Here is a 20,666-nt window from a genome sequence, read left to right on the forward strand (position 1 = left end):
GTAGCTTGACCAAAAAAGAGATTATTTAGAGATTTCTTAGAATATTAAGTGCAGTTTGCTTTTATATGTCTATTTTTAGCAGCCAAAGAATTTGCTGTGGTGCTTGGTCTTCTCTATAGAAGACAAGGCATCAAGACACAGTCACTAAAGTAGAGAACTTGGAGATATTCTGAGCACAGGCTGATGATCTCCACCCACCCACCCCCCAGGGCAGTCTGCACATCTAGAGCAGCACCGTGTCCCAAGCTCTCTTCCATCCATCTCAGGTCTACAGAGATGACCTGACTTCATGATCACACAGCGTGATAGGTCTTGTCACTGCTTCCACTTTATACACAGGGAAGCTCAGAAATGTGGATGTTTACCAAGAATCACATCACTCCCAAGCATTAAAATGAAGACTTCCAAATTATTTTTTTTCAACTTTATGAAGGTATAATTGACAAATAAATTTGTAATATGTTTAGCCACATGATTTTTTCTTTTTTTTAACACTATTTTTTCTTAAAGCAACTGAGTGATATTTCTAATGCAGAAGTTTCCAGGTTTGGGGGAGTCACAGACCCCTATGAGATTCTACTGAAAACTATTAATCTTCTCCCTAGCAAAGTTCACATTTGCACACACACAGAATTGATACCCCGTTTCCAGAGGTTTTCAGTTCTCTTGAAGCCTATCCAGAAACTGCCAAAGACCATTTGAAACCCAGTGTTGAAAAGGCTTATTCCAGGGTGTTTCAAAGCCACATTGATGTTGTTTTCATGTCTGGTCCCTGCTGCTAGGTCACTTCAGTCATATCCGACTCTTTGCGACCCTGTGGACTGAGCCCACCAGGCTCCTCTGTCCATGGAATTCTTCAGGCAAGAATACTGCAGTTGGTTGCCATTTTCTTCTCCAGGGGATGTTTCCGACCCAAGGATCAAACCCATGTTTCCTGGGGCTTCTGGATTGTGGCAAATTCTTTATCCCTGAGCTACCAGGGAAGCCCTAATTATAGTATCAGAGTCTGGTCCCTGATAGATTTTTTTTAATAATCTTAAAAAAAAATCAACCTCTTTAGATTTCCAGATTAAAAATTGGTTATTCTTCATCAAATTACCATCTAACCTAGCAATTTCACTCCTAGGTATATGCCTAAAAGAATTGAGAACAGGTATTCAAACAAAAATGTGTACATACATGTTCATAGCAGCTCTATCACAATAGCTGGGAAAAACAGTGCAAATGTCCTGAGGAAATGTAACTGAGCAATGGATAAAGAAAATGTGGTAAATCCATATAATTGAATATTACTTGGTAAGTAAAAAGGACTGGGGTCCTGATACATGCTATGACGTGAATGAACCTTGGAGAGATTATATCAAATGAAAAAGCTAGATAAAAAAGGCTGCATATTCTGTTATTGTATTTACATGAATTTACATGAAATTCCAGTATAAGTCAGTCCACAGACAGGCATAGAGTAAGTGAGTGACTGTCTGGGTCTGGGGAAGAGGGAAGGGGGCAGCTGCCTAATGGGTGCAGATTTCTTTTGTGGTGATGAAAATGCTCTGAAATTAGAGGTGATGGCTACACAACATTGTAAATGTACCAAAAACCATAAACCATACACTTTAAAGTGGTTAAAATGGTGACTTTATGTTGGGTGAATTTTACCTCAATTAAAAAAAATGACTCAAGAAACCAGTAGCTTTTCAGCTCTGCCTTCTTAGTACCTTCCTCTCCTGCGCTGGGTTAGTTAGAGAGGCATGGGTTCCTTTACCCTGTTCTCAGGCATGGCTTTTGCATCCACAGGCTGCATCCTGGCAGCCTTCTCCAGGGGTCCCCAAGGCCACCTAGGGGTTTGGCAAAGAATATGGCCATCTCTCTGCAGAGATCCTGTGCATCTGCCCTACAGCCCGCATTTGTAGTGTCTTGCTGGTGTTAAAAAGACAGTAACATGTGGCTTTTTTTACGCCTTTAAACCTGAAATGCCATTCTTTGTATTTTATCTTTTTTGCCTATTCCCTAGTTCTCTGGATCAGAGATTTCTGTCTGGCTGACTACAGCAGTGGTTCTCCAAGGTAGGGGGTAGGGAGAAGTGGGGGTGGGTTGTTGTGACCCCCCAGGAGACATGTGGCAATATCTGAAGGCACTTCAGTTGTCATGATTTGGGTGGTGCTACTGGCATCTAGTGTATTCAGATGTCAGTAGCGCTAAGATAGAGAAACCCAGGATGATAGTATCATTGATATCATATCATTGAAAATGCCAATAACTACGTATTGTGGGCATTCTCTTGGAGACAGTTCCTGTTCTCTTGATCTCTGTGGCTTGTGACATCAAACAGTAAAACAGCCCCAAGGAGAGGACGCTAGAACTCTGTAGGGAAATCAAGGACCTCAGCCTTGCAACCTGGTGAGCCCACAAAGACCGTATCCCATAAGGTCCTGGAGCTATAAAATAGAAGTTAGTCCTTCCATGTCCAGGACCATGGCATATACATGTGGTCTGTCTGGCAGAGACGAGCAGGTAAAGAATTAGAAGGCTATTTACAGCATAAGAACAACAGGATCTATAAAGGAAGGAAATTAAGCACATTAAATTTTTTTTTTACCATTTCAGATTTTTTCTAACAATTGTATCATTAGTAACTTCATCCTGAACCAAGGTTTATTTATTGATTTGTATTAACCTTTCTTCTTGCAAGGAAGACACTGGCTATATGGATCAGCTTCATTTTCTTTAACACTGGTCCAACAAGTGTTAAAACAGCCATGATCCTGAATGAAAGTCAGATCCTTCAAAAGCCTTGCCACAGTCTCTCCTGAAGTGAGCAAACACATGCTATTAATATATTAAAAAGCAGCAGATTCTTAAATGTTCTTTTTATCCTTCAGAGAGAACACATGTTCAGAACACCTTTAACTATACTTGCACACATTACCTTGGAAAACACCTTGGGGGAAACCCTCAGTAATTATTTACTTGCTGGAAGGTTTACTCCCGGAAAAAACAAGCTTTGGCCAGTGCCTAGCTGCAGGAACATGTCACAGTGAGGAGACAGCATCTGAACATGTCATTTGCTGATCTGGCGGTCATAAACGGAAGGGGCTCATTATATATGCTCTATAAGGAATTTGCCAAATGTATCTGTACCTGCCCCTGCAGTGGGAAACTTCCCAGCAGTAGTTATCCAGAATAAATGAAAAAATCGTGTCTGAAAACGGGAGTATTTGATTATGTGGACTCATGCTTAAAATGCCGCAAAGTGAAATTCACATCTTCATTCATCTAGGGGTTTGGCCAACCACTTCTGATAACAGTATATCCTTCTGTGAAGCCACTGAAGCCAGCACTTCATAGGTTTGTGATGAAACACTATTACTACAATAGAAAGTGACGTATTTGGAAGATATTAGCAAATACACATGAGGGTGTGTGTGGAGTTTCTCAGCTTGGAAATGGATCGTGTCCCAAAATGGTTGCCTGGAAATATCTGTTTCAAACCACTCTGAGTTAGGAAATATGTGGTTCTTCTAGAAAATGCTTGCCTTACAGTCTTGACCTAACAGATGGCATCTGAACAGGGGAGGAAGGAGAAGTGATGTTGGAATCACATCCTCCTCAAAGCAAAACAAAAACTATGTCCTGACACTTTTTTTGGAAGGCTTTTTTCAGAGCATGAAAAATTCCCTGAATTTCCCCTGTTTATTTTTTAACAACTCACCCAGTTTTCCCCTGGTTAACATCTTCATAACTGTAGCATATTTGGCAAAATGAAGACACTGACACTGATGCATTGTAATTAACCAAACCCCAGACTTTATTTGGGTTTCACCAGTTTTTCCATTAATGTCCTTTTTCTGTTCTAGGATCGCAGCTAAGACACTGCATGTAGTCATCATTTCTCCTAGTCTTCCTTCTTGCCTGTTGATAATCCTCCTCTCTTCTTTTTTGACTGAAATGGTGAACTTCAAAATGGGCTCTTAAGAAGCCTTCCTAAACATACCAGAACCAACTTTTCAGTTGTGTCTATTGCAGGGGAGGATGAAAAGACTTTTCTTCTACCTTTCTAGATTCTACAGTTGGGGCCTTGGAAATAAAACTGACAAAAGACAGACTAACAAGAGAAAAAATTAATACATCAGAGTGTATAAATGTGGGAGAAACTCAGTGATGAGTGACTCAATGCAGGGGCTAGAACTTGGGGCTTATATAGCATCTTAACAAAGAACAATAAATATGTTAAAAAGTGATAAGACAAAAAGCAGAGGGGTATAGGCTTTTATGGGTGGCAAACAATGGGAAAGTAAATATTGAGGGGGGAAAATAATAGAAGACAACAGTTATTTAGTAAAATTTGTGATGTAGATTCCTCTCAATGATGTCTCTGGGCTCATAAGAGTCTAGAGTTGTCTGCAATGATTAAGAATCTAAGAATTGTCCTTCTCTTCCTGGTATGAGACAGGGAGACACTTTTTACAAGAGGAACTTTATGTCCCACTTTTATGCAAATGGTGGGGAAGGCAGAAAAATTTTTTTTGATATCTGCTATTTCTCACTTTTCGGCCCAAATAAGTCTTAAGGGGTGGGGGTTAAAAAAAAAAAAAAGAAGAACAAATAAGTTTTAAGCCAAAGTGACAATTTCGGGATGGTATACTCTAATCCCCTACACTATAGTTCAACCAACCAACCAACAAACAAAACCCAACCAAAAAATTTTGGAAAATTGAAAAATTAACTAAAAGTCTCTAATAGCTGTCATTTTTATCTAATAAAACCAGCCATTATCCACTTAATGAATCTATTTCTCTGTGATTTTATTGGTTGCTCTGGCCTAACAACATATAGCTGAATCTATCTCATGGGTCAGAACAAGAGGTTATCGGGCAATAGGAAGGACTAGACTAGGAGAAGCAAAGTCTTAAAAGCTAGACTTTCAGGCCAGGAAAAAACAGAAGTCTGGACCAGGCTACACTTAATTGTATGCAGGGAGGTTCAGAAGGTTATGCTATAGAACCCAGACAGGGATCTGGCAAAGAGCAGTGATCTCCAAACAGTTTGCTGCTTAAATCCATGTGAATGTCTTAATTTCATGCCACATTGTATCATACACTGTGGTTGGCAACTTCCAAAATGGCCCCACAATTCCTACTTGCTGGTGGTCACACCCTATGTGATCCCCTCCCCTTGAATGAGGGCTGGACCTAGTGACTTGCTGTTGCCAAATAGAGCATGGCAGAAGCGATGGGATATTACTTCCAAGATTAAGTTTTGAAGATTGTTACTTCAACTTTACTTTCTCTCTGGCTTTTCTTGCTTGCTCTCTCAGATGCCATATTGTGAGGTAGCCTATGTAGGGACCTACAAGACAAAGAACAAAGGGAGGCCTCTGGCCAACAGCCAACAAAAAGCTGAGACCCTCAGTCCAATAGCCTGCCAGGAGCTGAAACCAGCCCAGAACCACTTGAGTGAACTTAGAAGTGGATTCTCCTCCACTTGAGCCTTGAGTTAACTATAGCTTTTAGCCAACACCTTGACTGCAGCCTGAGAGAACCAAAGAAATTCTGAGATCTAAATGTTTTTTGTAAGTTGTTACATTTTAGGGTAATTTGTTACACAGAGCCAGATGACTTACACATACACTAAGGTCATTATGCACTCGAATCAGTGGCATAATATCATGTCATCAAACATAGCAGCTTACAGTTATGAAGAAAAAACAGTTAAACTTGAACTCCAGTTCCTAATGGGTAAGAAGGGGCCTGAGGTAGGGGAACAGCAACTGACCATGGTACACAGAATTTAAGGCTGCTGGGAAATGAAAGAGGACCTACTTCCTGGAAACAGGAAGTTTCTCATTTCTAGCCACAAAGCAAAAAGACCCAAAGTATTTATAATCTGACCAACAGGGATATGCAAAAGCAAGCAGAAAACCAAAGAGTAGTGCTATGAATATTATGCAACGTCTTCATTGCACAGTGGGAAAGGAGCACTGGAAAGAAAAAGATTCAGAGTTTAAGGAGAACCAAGGATTCACAGAATTAAATGGGGATTGTGGTTTCAGTGTAAATGTGAGACATGTTAAAAATATATTTCCAAAATGTGATGTGTGATAAAAAGGTAAAGAACCCACACAACACCCCCAGAAGAAGAAGCCTCAGCCTCTCAGCCCTCTATGTGATGAAACCGTAGCTGGATTAGACAATTCCATAAGCCCAATGGGACAAGAAAGAGCCTTAGCTGGTAGAAGAAGGGGAGTCAAGGATGGCAGAGTCCATTATTCATAGTTGAGCAAAAAACCTTAAAAACAGGAGTACTGTTTTTTGCAAGGCTTCCCTGGTGGTTCAGTGGGTAAAGAATCCATATGCAATGAAGGAGACACGGGTTCGATCCCTGGGTTGGTTTGATCCCTGGGTTGGGTTCAATCCCTGGGTCGGGAAGATCCCCTGGAGGAAGAAATGGCAACCCACTCCAGTATTCTTGCCTGGGAAATCCCATGGACAGAGGAGCCTGCCGGGCTACAGTTCATGGGGTCGCAGAAGAGTCAGACACAACTTAGGGACTAAACAACAACAGCAACTATTTATTGCTTGTGGTGCAAAACACTTGACAGTTTCTTTAAACTTCATGTTTTGCAGGTGAGGAACCTAAGACCTCGTGACAGGCGTGTAAATGGTGGAGCCAGATGAAACCCAGGTCGTTCGATCCCTAAGCATAAACTTGACCCAGGGTGAATATTCAGAAGATGGAACAACCACCCAGCAGGAGGTGAGAGCAATCCAAACATGGTGGCCTTGGAGCCAGGCATCCTGCAGAGGGTGTGCCAGGCCACGTGGGCTGGGTCTTAGGAGGTGGGTGCAGGGACCCGGGAGGCGCGGGCAGCTCTTGATTCCTGCCTGGCACTGAAGTTCTGTACTTCACCATTTAACCGTCTGTCCTAGTGCATGCGACTTCCTTCATAGCTCAGTCGCTAAAGAATCCGCCAGCAATGCAGAAGACCCGGGTTCGATTCCTGGGTCAGGAAGATCCCCTGGAGAAGGGAAATGGCAACCCACTCCAGTGTTCTTGCCTGGGAAATCCCATGGACAGGAGAGCCTGGTGGGCTACAGTCAATGGGGTCACAAGAGTTGGACATGACTTAGCAACTGAACCACTACCACCACCACCACCATCTGGTCTATGCAGACCGAGTATGGACTTTGTTAATGCTGCTCTTCTCCAGAGCCTCCTTTCTGTGGAGTTCTGCCTCAGCTGCTCAGATAAAACATGGAAGTTTATTTCCAGCACATACTAACTAAAAGTGAAGCCAAAACCAGATTGTTTGCTCCCTCCAGCGTTCTCATAGACAGACATATTTTAATTAGAAACACACATGTGGGATTTTGAAAGCTGCCTGGGAACAGTGAGTGTCAGTCAGAGATCCCTCTCGAAGGAGGAAGTCATGCTTCTGTCTTACCTCCTGAAAAGGGGGTGGGCGTTGGGGGTGGGATTCGGCCTGTTTAGCCAAAAGCTGGTCTATATTTCATGTGAAATTGCAAGATCATGATGTAAAATTTGGTCATATGGTCGTTCTGTTCTGGCCTGACCAGTTAATTTATTTGAGTGCAGATTTGAGCAAAAAAGGTGGCTTGAGGCTGGGAGATAAGGCTGGGTAGAAGACAAACCATCCTCTGCTATGCTTAGGGCTTCCCAGGTGGCTCAGTGGTAAAGAATCTGCCTGCCAATGCAGGAGACTCGGGTTCGATCCCTGGGATTGGAAGATCCCCTAGAGAAGGAAATAGCAACCCACTCCAGTATTCTTGCCTGGGAAATCCCACGGACAGAGGAGCCTGGTGGGCTATAGTTCATGGGGTTGCAGGGTCAGACAGGACTGAGCATGCACACACAAAGAGCACAGAGCGGTGCTTCTTATCCTAGAGTTGGCCTCCAGGGACTCTGAGGATGGGTCTGGCGTGTGGCCCAGCAGTGGGATTAAGAGCTCTACTAGGATTGCACCACCCCACCCAGGGTGGGACTCTTTCATCTGGGGGAGCAGATGGCAGGACCTCTCTACAGGGACCACAGCTCGGGTGGAGTTCCAGGTTTGCCACTTCCTGGCTGGGTTGAGCAAACGACCCAGTTAACCCAGTTCGTTTTCCCAGTCAGCCACCCAAGTACTAGCCTAACTTTGCCCCTCTGCACAGAGGGAATTTTATAAATTTTTCTCTGTGACTTGGCTCTCTGTGTTGAATCCTCTATTTGCAGTCAAAGGGGTAATTAACGATGTAATCTCTCAGTTTTATCATCTTAGAAAGGAGAATGGTCCGTACTTTACATGGAGGCTGTTGAGTGATCAGGAGTTACTGTTTTTGTGGCAGTCCTGGCAGGTACATAGCTGATCAATGTACGGGAGTGCTGCTCAAGCAGTGTTGCTTGGAGAAAACTTACAGAGATGGGAAGAGTAGCAAGTGTGTGGTGAACTACTGTTACCTATTTAATTCTGGCATTGACTGTGTGGACCCTGGAGAGGGACCCACAACCTTCAGCTAAGCAACAGGATTAGGAAAGCCCAGACCCCTCTTGGTATGAAGTGTTCCAATATAAGTGTCATGTGACAGGGCAGAACCTTCCTGGTAATTTATAATTAAACTGATACATGTGAAGATGCTTCAGTTACTCAAGCATTATACAAAAGAGGATGTAATGATGATGATGAAAACACAACCCTGTGTTTTCACGCATATCAGAGTCCTCCACATCCTTAACATTGCTCCATGTTGGAATTTTCTGGGGCCGTTTTCCAACTAGCATAGTACACAGCTTCTCAAAGTCTAATGAGCTTGCCAGTCGCCTAGGGCTTCAACTAAAATGTGGGTGGATGCCTGTACGTATGGCTGAGTCCCTTCGCTGTTCTTTCCTACCTACACTTGCTACCGCAGAGCCTCAAATACTATGTCTGTTCCCACTAAACCCAACTCCTGGCCCCCAGCTTTGAGCCTCTGAGTCGCAGTGGCTCCTCCCTATCTCTGCTGGGCTGTCTGTTGAGAGGGATCTCAAAACCCACAAGCTCAACATCTCTAACCCGCAATCTCTCCCTCTGTTCCACCAATTTCTCCTCCAAAGCCCTGTGTCTCAGTACAGGCCCCTGAAGCTAACAACTGAGGAGCCATGTAGGTGCCGGTCTTCCCCCCACATACCCTTTCCAGTCCATCCACTGGCCTTGGTGCCTCTCTCTCCCCGTGTTGCCCCAATCCATCCTTCACTCTTACTCCCACTGCTAAGATTCACCCTTGCCTGGATGAGTGCTATGGATTTAGCCACTGTAGAATATCTTCTTATTTCTCTTTTCCCCCCTTCCCACCCAGAGGCCGGACCGTCTCAGAGCAGCAGTAAGACTGCCTCACCCACCGTGTCCCTCCCTGCTGCATACGCTCCAAGTCTTCCAGTCGTTGCCCTATTGGAATTATTGGCTAAAAGCTGGGAGGTTGGCAACAGAGGCGCTGAACTAGAATGATTTCATCCCCCTCCCCCCAAATTGGCAACTTTTGGAGACATTTTTGCTTGTCACCAGGATGGGGCGGTACTGGCAGCTAGCAGGTAGAGATCCATGTGCGTGTGCACATGTGCTCTGTTGTGCCCAGCTCTTGGTGACCCAGAGACTGCAGCCCTCCAGGTTCCTCTGTCCATGGAATTCTCCAGGCAAGAATACTGGAGTGGGTTGCCATTTCCTTCTCCAGGGGAATCTTCCCAGCCCAGGGATTGAACACATATCTCTAAGGTCTTCTACATTGGCAGGCCAATTTTTTACCACTGTACCACCTGGAAAGCCAGGTAGAGACCAGGGATGCGGCTAAACTTCTTGCAGTGCACACAGGACAGCTCACCAACAATGCCAAAGAGAGTCTAGTCCCAAATGCCGATACGAAGGAGTCTGAGAAAACCCCAGCGTAAAGTATCACGTGTTTAAGATGAAAACGTCTGGGATGCTGCCTCCAACTCAACTGGAAAGTTCTGGAGCTGACAGCTGGCCCCTCCACATTAATGGACGCCTTTGCTTCATTCAGCTGCCCCAAGGGAGGACCAGCTACTGCCTGCATGTGAACAGACAGATGAAGCAAAGACAATCTGGGCTGAAAACCTGCGTGCCGCCACCAAGTAAGCCAGCATAACTGACTGCTTCGAGTTTAGACAACGTTGAGCAGGTCAGACCTGTAGTAAAGAATAAAACAGCTAAAAACCAAAGCCGTTCGCACTGGGGGCTTGTGTTTCCCAATGTCCCAGGGAACAGCCTGTGAAAGCCTTGCACCGCCTGGCCTGTACTCAGCTGCCCAGAGAATTTGCAGACAACAAAGGCCTCTGATTTCTGTCCCCAGGCTGTTAGCTTTAAGTGAAACCCGGGTAAGAAGGTTCTCTTTGGTGACTCTTGACAACTAAAGGACGCTGTAAGCAATGTGTTTTGATCCCTCAGCAAAACTATGAAATGTTTTCTCTTCTGTGGAAATATCTTTTCCAATGACATTTCAACAAATGAACAAGGGCAACTGCAGAATGTGTATTTTCTTTCCACCTTAAAACAAATGCAGAAACAACTGTTGTTCTTTTCCACTTCATTAGGCTAAACAGACTTGATAGAAGACTGGCCTTTCCTGCTACTGAGTAATCCCCAGTAATATGAATACAGCCACCAAAGAACTAATAGTTGTTGCTAATTATCTCCCTCAATTAGCTTTCCTGTCAACCGTCTTTAACTTGGGTTTCCCCTGGTGGGTAGGAAACACTATACAGTGTGGCTAACCAGAGGGGCCCTCTGCGACCCCCTGCCCCCACCAATCACTTGATAGGCAAAGTCCAGTCCTATCTTTGGCCAACAGGTTTTAGGAACCCCACAGTGAGAAGGTAGGGTGCAGGGCAAAGAGGGGGCAGAGTTTTGGCAGAAGACTCCATGACAGACACAAAATGGATGCTCGTAGGAGTCAGTTCTTGGGGAGAGGGCAGGTTAGGGTGTTGAATACAGCACCCTCTCTTTAGGCTAGTAGTTCTCAACTCAAGGAAAATACAGCAGTTATTGCAAGGAGTCCCAGACAGTGCTCACAAGACCCAAAGTCCCCGATGGCTTTCAATAAGGCATTTTTAGAGGCCAGGTGAGGGAGGGATATCCCACAGTGTGTAATCAGCTTGTGAGCAGTTCTCTGATCAGTTGATAGTGAGGTAACAGGGCGGTGTCACAGGGGTTAACATTATCAGACCTTAGGCTCCAGGGGGCTTCCATGGTGGCTCAGTGGTAAAGAATCCACCTGCATTGCAGGAGACATGGGTTTGATCCCTGGGTCAAGAAGATCCCCTGGGGAAGGAAATGGCAACCCACTCCGGTATTCTTGCCTAAAATAATTCCATGGACAGAGGAGCCTGGAGGGCTATAGTCCATGGGGTTGCAAAGAATTGGACGTGACTGAAGCGACTTAGCATGCGCACAGGTTCTTGCCTGAAAAACAGCTCAGAAAATGTGCATCAGATACAGTAATCTAAGTACTCCAGAGAGGAGCTAAAGCAGAGGATACGGGGGAGGGGTCTGTCTCGTGAATTCCCCATGGGGTCCTGCTGGGTTACAGACAGAGACATTTTCATCACGCCAGAAAGCTGTTTTGGACAGCACTATTTAACCATAGAATTTATAGAGCCATTCTCATGCTTAAAAACCACTGTTCTTGCCCCACTGCCTCTAGGATCAATTTCCACCTGGTTAGCCTGAGGTGCTTTGCTATCCAAGCCCAGCTGTCTCTTCGGAATCTCTTCTCCCCCTCAGCCTCCTCTGTCATAGGAGAGACTGCTGCACTTGTCTCCCTCCAGACCTTTGCCCCTGTTGTTTTCTTTGCCATAAATGCCCTTTCTCTACCTTCTTCAGTTACAAAACTCATAGTTGATCCTTGGGTTCGGTACAAACATCCCTCCAACACCCCCTTACCAGTCCAGCCCTCTGGAGCCCAAATAACTGCTCCATTCCCTGTTGCCCCTCAACAGTGATTACCTGTCTGTCACATACTTGCCACCTATCATAAGTGGCTATTTCCATGGGTTTCTCCTGTGCCTAACTCTGAGCTCCTTAAGGTTGAGGGTGGCCTCGTTCCTCTTTGCATCACCAGAGGCTCGCACAAGGTGGGCAGTCCCATTGCAAATAAGACAGTTCATCAGCTAGCTAATGAATGAAGTAGCCCGGATAGACACATTTCACACCACAGAATTCCAACAACCCACACGTCCATGAAATCGATGGCATCTCCTTGGGGTAACATCATTTGCCTTTTATTTGCAGAGCAGAATGCATATATCTGGTGCCTAGAAGGCTCTTTACTAGGATCAAAGATAAATGCATTTAAAGGTTATATCTGATGGGTTGATAGTCACAAAGAATGAGAAAGAATATAAAGAGGAAATTTATTGTTCTCTTACATGGATTTCATCTCTTGTGTCATTTAAACAGAAATATCTTGAGAGAAAGGACATTTAAACAGAGGAAAAAACAGCAAAGAACCAGCTTAGCATTATTGCTACACAGTGCTTCTTCTTTGACATATTGTTGACTCGCTGAAGGGTAGTTTGTCAACAAGGGTAGAGTTGAATCGTACACTTTCCTTTTCTTTCCCTTGGCACATAACACAGTGTGCAGCCCAGAGCTGCGCTCAGCTCACCCACCTCCTCTCAGAAGCCTTCCTTGATCCCTCCCGACTGGTTTTACCCTCCTTTAGTGATCCCTCAGCACCATGCACACTACTTCATAATGCACTTACCACATTGTATTACTTACTGTCTCCTCAACGAGATCATGTTTTTCCTGAGATTAGAAACTATATCTTATTCTTCTTTGCATCTTCATGGCCCATTAGAATGACTGGCAGCACAAATAAAACTTTGTTCAATAAATAAACCTTGGGCAGTGGGAAGTCCAGGCTTTAATGGAGAACAACAGCCTTTCTTGGCAATGGTAAACCGCAAGAACTTTTAGAATTTGGAATGAAAAGTGGGGAAATGTGTCTATGTATGAATCTATTTGGATGAAAAAAAGAAACCTTTGGTGTTATGGGGCCTGAGTAAAGGCACAATAATCATTAAATGATTCTAGACAATAAAAAGTTCTAGATAAAGACTTGCAAGTTTCCTTTTAAACCTGTTGATTTTGAGCCAGTGAATAAATATTGAAGTCTTAGTATAAGCAAATAAGAGTGCCAGAAGAGAAAGGAACAAGAAAATGCTTCTGCCAGCTCACATTTCATAATCCTGTGACCTTATGATTCTGAACACCTACATAAGGTATTTTTAAACCTTGGCTGTCACGTTGGGTGAATTTCCATGAAAAAGCCAGGCATTATGGAGTCAGAACTTGCATGGATTTCTTTCATCCAAGTTTCCAATCAAACTGATGCCATTGGGTCGTTTTCAGATCCAGGCCATTGGTTTATGGCTTCTTCCTGGAATGGACTGCATGATCATGCTCCACTTGGCAGTTTTCAAGGTGCCTGCTACTTTTGTTTTATAATCTGTCCATTTTTCTAGCAACCAGGTAGTTAACCATTGCCATTTTCAAGTGGAGGCACACTCCAGGTGGCTCACCAGTGAAGAATCCACTTGCTATGCAGGAAATGTGAGTTCATCCCCTGGATTGGGAGGATCCCCTAGAGTAGGACAGAGAAGGCAATGGCACCCCACTCCAGTACTTTTGCCTAGAAAATCCCATGGACGGAGGAGCCTGGTAGGCTGCAGTCCATGGGGTCACTAGAGTCGGACATGACTGAGCGACTTCACTTTCACTTTTCACTTTCATACACTGGAGAAGGAAATGGCAACCCACTCCAGTGTTCTTGCCTGGAGAATCCCAGGGACCGGAAGCCTGGTGGGCTGCCGTCTATGGGATTGCACAGAGTCGGACACTACTGAAGCAACTTAGCAGCAGCAGCAGCAGCAGCCTAGAATAGGAAATGGCTAAGCACTCCAGTATTCTTGCCTGGAGAATCCAAAGGACAGAGGAGCCTGGTGGGCTACAGTTCATGGGGTTACAAGAGTCAGGCATGACTGAGTGACTAAACCACCACCACTACCACACTCACAGAAAAGGTATGAGAAAGGACCCTGGAAAGAGGAGCCTGTCTTGGTGCAGGCTGAGCCGATGTATAGAAAGTGGGACTGGTGACCTACTGAGTGGGCCTGAAAGCCTTTTCAGCCCACAAAACTCTGGGCTTTTCCATTAGTATATCAGGTGGTGCAGTGGTGGGAAAGGCAGCAGGCGATAGAGGACATTGCTCAGTGGCATTACCTCATTGGTGTGCTTACAGAAGCATAAAAAATAATAATCAGGCCAGGCCTGTAGTGATGGACAGATGTTGACATACTTTCTTGGGTGACTGGCCTCTTGTCCCCCCACCCCCTCAACTTGATCTGGCCTCAAGCTCATCCCCCATACCCCGCCTGCCCAGTCCGACACACACACACACACACACACACACACACACACACACAGGACACAGGTCCTGGACCAGGATACGCAGAAGAGCCATGTCCCAGTCAAAACTTCTCTCTCTAGCTGAAATGAAGACACAGCTACAGCTTTAACTTCAATCAGGACTGGGAAGGATTGGACATTTTTTTTCCTGACTTGAAAGCCTTACTGGGGATATAAGTTGAAGATAAATAGGAGAGTTAGTTGCCAGTTCCTAATACCATCATGGAGCACAAAGCATCTTTGCAGGAGTCAGCTGCCTTATTATTTTATACTGAAAGGGAAGAAAGATGCTCAGTGGAAAAGGAACTTCACATGCTCGCTGTCCTAAATGCTTTCCCTTCACTGAACATCGAGCCCAGTGTCCTATGTTCTATAGCAGTGGTTTTCAACCAACACTGATTGTCCCCAGTGGACCCTGGGCAGCGTCTGGAGACGTATGCCGTTGTCACATCCAAGGGTGTATGTGTGCTGGCATGTAGCGACTTGGGCCAGAGATGCTGCTCAACAGCCTGCAAGGCCCAGCACAGCCTCCCACAACAAAAAATGATGTGGCTCAAAATGTCAGTAGTGCCAAGGCTGAGAAACTCTGGTCATTAGCCTTCTTTGTAAATACAATTTACACATTCTTAGCAAGGTAGATTGCTATTGATACATGAATACATTGAGAAATGTATATCACCAGCTTGCTATTTCATTTGTGCATGCTTAGTTGCTCAGTTGTGTCCAACTCTTTGTGACACCATGGACTGTAGCCTGCCAGGCTTCTCTGTCCATGGGGATTTTCCAGGCAAGAATACTGGAGTGGGTTGCCATGCCCTCCTCCAGGAGATCTCATCCCAGGGATAGAACCTGGGTCTCCTCCATTGCAGGTGGATTCTTTACTGTCTGAGCTACCAGGGAAGCTTTTTATGGAGAAGAGGGAAAGATGGGCTTTATTACTTTGCCAGGCAAAGGGGGGAACACAGCAGGCTAGCACCTCAAGAACTGTGCCCCCTAATTGAGATTGTTGAACAATTTTTGACAAAGAGCCAAGGCCCAAATTATAATTTCTCATCTTTGGCTGCATCATTGAAAGATTTGATCTAAGCAGTGGGTGTAAAATTTTGGAGAATTGTATATTGAGCACAAAGCAGCACAAATTTTCCTGCACACAGTAATTTGACTTTCTTACAGCCAACAACATGTCTTTTACTTCACGCTCAGCTAAGTCTTAAATATACTCCAAATGGCATAAAATTTGAAGAGTTCTTCCTCCTCACTTGGAGATATTTATAACCTTTTAGAAAATGACATATTGGGAGTATAATATACATTGTTCAAACATACATATATAGAAAATAAAATTTACATTTAAAAGCACATATTGTAGTACGTTTGTGTTATTTATTATCATGTTTTCCTGGATCAAAATATTTTCAGTTCACTATTTGCAAATCACAATGTTTATAATCCTATAGATACTTGTACTTAAGCATATATAAATAGATACAGATGTAAAAAAAATAGATTATTTTCCTTAGATGCCAGTTCTTTCCAAGTAGCTACATGTCAACCAAACCACTTCAGATCAATACTGTGAAGACTACTGATCACTGGTTATTGCATCCATTGGTATACAATTGGTATTCAATGGAGACCAAATTGAACTGCCTTCATCCATCTTCAATTATCTTACATTACAGTCTGCAAAATAGGCAATGTTTTCCTTAAAAGTTTTTAATTAAAATTACTCTTTTCTTTAGGAATCAAGCATGACGAACATACTTCCACAATGAGAGTTATGCTCTGGTGAAGATATTTCACCATTTGTGAAAATAGTTTTACTTTCTGTAAAACATAGTATCATATGTTCTACCACAGTGGTTCACATTAGAAATGATTTGAGCCTTCAGTTCAGTTCAGTCACTCAGTGGTGTCCAACTCTTTGCGACCCCATGAATCGCAGCACGCCAGGCCTCCCTGTCCATCACCCACTCCTGGAGTTCACCCAAACTCATGTCCATGGAGTCAGTGATGCCATCCAGCCATCTCATCCTCTGTCATCCCCTTCTCCTCCTGCCCCCAATCCCTCCCAGCATCAGAGTCTTTTCCAACAAGTCAACTCTTGGCATGAGATGGCCAAAGTATTGAAGTTTCAGCCTCAGCATCAGTCCTTCCAATGAACACTCAGGACTGATCTTTAGAATGGACTGTTTGGAACTCCTTGCAGTCCAAGGGACTCTCAAGAGTCTTCTCCAACACCAGAGTTCAAAAGCATCAATTCTTCGGTGCTCAGCTTTCTTCACAGTCCAACTCTCACATCCATACATGACCACTGGAAAACCCATAGCCTTGACTAGACAGATTGCATCCAAGTACTGCATTTCGGACTCTTTTGTTGACCATGATGGCCACTCCATTTCTTCTGAGGGATTCCTGCCCGCAGTAGTAAATATAATGGTCATCTGAGTTAAATTCACTCATTCCAGTCCATTTCAGTTCGCTGATTCCTAGAATGTCAACATTCACTCTTGCCATCTCTTGTTTGACCACTTCCAATTTGCCTTGATTCATGGACCTGGCATTCCAGGTTCCTATGCAATATTGCTCTTTACAGCATCGGACCTTGCTTCTATCACCAGTCACATCCACAGGTGGGTATTGTTTTTGCTTTGGCTCCATCCCTTCATTCTTTCTGAAGTTATTTCTCCACTGATCTCCAGTAGCATATTGGGCACCTACTGACCTGGGGAGTTTCTCTTTCAGTATCCTATCATTTTGCCTTTTCATACTGTTCATGGGGTTCTCAAGGCAAGAATAGTGAAGTGGTTTGCCATTCCCTTCTCCAGTGGACCACATTCTGTCAGCTCTCTGAACAGGATGATCTCTGTTTGTTTCCAAGGCAAACCATTCAATATCACAGTAATCCAAGTCTATGTCCCAACCAGTAATGCTGAAGAAGCTGAAGTTGAATGGTTCTATGAAGACCTACAAGACCTTTTAGAACACCTAAAAAAGATGTCCTTTTCATTATAGGGGACTGGAATGCAAAAGTAGGAAGTTAAGAAACACCTGGAGTAACAGGCCAATTTGGAATACAGAATGAAGCAGGGCAAAGACTAATAGAGTTTTGCCAAGAAAATACACTGGTCATAACAAACACCATCTTCCAACAACACAAGAGAAGACTCTACACATGGACATCACCAGATGGTCAACACCAAAATCAGATTGATTATATTCTTTGCAGCCAAAGATGGAGAAGCTCTATACAGTCAGCAAAAACAAGACCAGGAGCTGACTGTGGCTCAGACCATGAATATCTTATTGCCAAATTCAGACTGAAATTGAAGAAAGTAGGGAAAACCACTAGACCATTCAGGTATGACCTAAATCAAATCCCTTATGATTATACAGTGGAAGTGAGAAATAGATTTAAGAGCCTAGATCTGATAGATAGAGTATCTGATCAACTATGGAATGAGGTTCGTGACATTGTACAGGAGACATGGATCAAGTACATCCCCATGGAAAAGAAATGCAAAAAAAGCAAAATGGCTGTCTGGGGAGGCCTTACAAATAGCTGTGAAAAGAAGAGAAGCGAAAAGCAAAGGAGAAAAGGAAAGATATAAACATCTGAATGCAGAGTTCCAAAGAATAGCAAGAAGAGATAAGAAAGCCTTCCTCAGCAATCAATGCAAAGAAATAGAGGAAAACAACAGAATGGGAAAGACTAGGGATCTCTTCATGAAAATCAGAGATACCAAAGGAACATTTCATGCAAAGATGGGTTCGATAAAGGACAGAAATGGTATGGACCTAACAGAAGCAGAAGATATTAAGAAGAGATGGCAAGAATACACAGAAGAACTGTACAAAAAAGATCTTCACAACCCAGATAATCACGATGGTGTGATCACTGACCTAGAGCCAGACGTTCTGGAATGTGAAGTCAAGTGGGCCTTAGAAAGCATCACTACAAACAAAGCTAGTGGAGGTGACGGAATGCCAGTTGAGCTATTCCAAATCCTGAAAGATGATGCTGTGAAAGTGCTGCACTCAATATGCCAGCAAATTTGGAAAACTCAGCAGTTGCCACAGGACTGGAAAAGGTCAGTTTTCATTCCAATCCCAAAGAAAGGCAATGCCAAAGAATGCTCAAACTACCGCACAATTGCATTCATCTCACACGCTAGTAAAGTAATGCTCAAAATTCTCCAACCAGGCTTCAGCAATATGTGAACCGTGAACTTCCTGATGTTCAAGCTGGTTTTAGAAAAGGCAGAGGAACCAGAGATCAAATTGCCAACATCTGCTGGATCGTGGAAAAAGCAAGAGAGTTCCAGAAAAACATCTATTTCTGCTTTATTGAGTATGGCAAAGCCTTTGACTGTGTGGATCACAACAAACTGTGGAAAATTTTGAAAGAGATGGGAATACCAGACCACCTGACCTGCCTCTTGAGAAACCTATATGCAGGTCAGGAAGCAACAGTTAGAACTGGACATGGAACAACAGACTGGTTCCAAATAGGAAAAGGAGTTCGTCAAGGCTGTATATAGTCACCCTGTTTATTTAACTTATATGCAGAGTACATCATGAGAAACACTGGACTGGAAGAAACACAAGCTGGAATCAAGATTGCTGGGAGAAATATCAATAACCTCAGATATGCAGATGACACCACCCTTATGGCAGAAAGTGAAGAGGAACTCAAGAGCCTCTTGATGAAAGTGACAGCGGAGAGTGAAAAATTTGGCTTAAAGCTCAACATTCAGGAAACGAAGATCATGGCATCTGGTCCCGTCACTTCATGGGAAATAGATAGGGAAACAGTGGAAACAGTGTCAGACTTTGTTTTTCTGGGCTCCAAAATCACTACAGATGGTGACTGCAGCCATGAAATTAAAAGACGCTTACTCCTTGGAAGGAAAGTTATGACCAACCTAGATAGCATATTCAAAAGCGGAGACGTTACTTGGCCAACAAAGGTTCTTCTAGTCAAGGCTATGGTTTTTCCTGTGGTCATGTATGGATGTGAGAGTTGGACTGTGAAGAAGGCTGAGCACCGAAGAGTTGATGCTTTTGAACTGTGGTGTTGGAGAAGACGCTTGAGAGTCCCTTGGACTGCAAGGAGATCCAACCAGTCCATTCTGAAGGAGATCAGCCCTGGGATTTCTTTGGAAGGAATGATGCTAAAGCTGAAACTCCAGTACTTTGGCCACCGCCTGCGAAGAGTTGACTCATTGGAAAAGACTGATGCTGGGAGGGATTGGGGGCAGGAGGAGAAGGGGACAACAGAGGATGAGATGGCTGGATGGCATCACTGACTCGATGGACGTAAGTCTCAGTGATCTCCGGGAGTTGGTGATGGACAGGGAGGCCTGGCGTGCTGCGATTCATGGGGTCACAAAGAGTCGGACACGACTGAGCGACTGATCTGATCTGATCTGATCTGACTAGACAGACCTTTGTTGGCAAAGTAATATCTCTGCTTTTTAATATGCTGTCTAGGTTGGTCATAACTTTCCTTCCAACGAGTAAGCATCTTTTAATTTCATGGCTGCAATCACCATCTGTAGTGATTTTGGAGCCCCCCAAAATAAAGTCTGACATTGTTTCCACTGTTTCCCCACCTATTTCCCCTGAAGTGATGGAACTGGATGCCATGATCTTAGTTTTCTGAATGTTGAGCTTTAAGCCAACTTCCTCACTCTCATCTTTCACTTTCATCAAGAGGCTTTTTAGTTCCTCTTCACTTTCTGCCATAAGGGTGATATCATCTGCATATCTGAGGTTATTGATATTTCTGCCGGCAATCTTGATTCCATCTTGTGCTTCTTCCTGTCCAGTGTTTCTCATGATGTACTCTGCATAGAAGTTAAATAAGTAGGGTGACAATATACAGCCTTTACAAACTCCTTTTCCTATTTGGAACCAGTCTGTTGTTCCATGTCCAGTTCTAACTGTTGCTTCCTGACCTGCATATAGGTTTCTCAAGAGGCAGGTCAGGTGGTCTGGTATTCCCATCTCTTTCAGAATTTTCCACAGTTAATTGTGATCCACAGTCAAAGGCTTTGGCATAGTCAATAAAGCAGAAGTAGATGTTTTTCTGGAACTCTTTTGCTTTTTTGATGATCCAGCGGATGTTGGCAATTTGATCTCTGGTTCCTCTGCCTTTTCTAAAACCAGCCTGAACATCTGGAAGTTCGTTGCTGAAGCCTGGCTTGGA

At 43.9% G+C, this 20,666-nt stretch overlaps 1 long non-coding RNA gene across 6 annotated transcripts in view; it reads left to right on the forward strand.

Annotated features, from left to right (window-relative positions):
* The window catches only part of LOC147339766 (uncharacterized), a 137,469-nt gene extending 127,131 nt beyond the window's left edge, over window positions 1-10,338 (forward strand). For all 6 annotated transcript variants that reach the window (XR_015158564.1, XR_015158563.1, XR_015158562.1 and 3 more), the window contains 2 exons: window positions 6,624-6,753; window positions 9,330-10,338. This is a non-coding gene — a long non-coding RNA (uncharacterized LOC147339766). The remainder of the gene's footprint in view (window positions 1-6,623; window positions 6,754-9,329) is intronic.
* The last annotated feature ends 10,328 nt before the right edge of the window (window positions 10,339-20,666 follow it).

This window comes from Bos grunniens, chromosome X (genome assembly GCF_055505025.1).
Source record: "Bos grunniens cultivar Pamir isolate PY7600 chromosome X, Bosgru_T2T1.0, whole genome shotgun sequence".
In the NCBI taxonomy this organism is placed as follows: domain Eukaryota; kingdom Metazoa; phylum Chordata; class Mammalia; order Artiodactyla; family Bovidae; genus Bos; species Bos grunniens.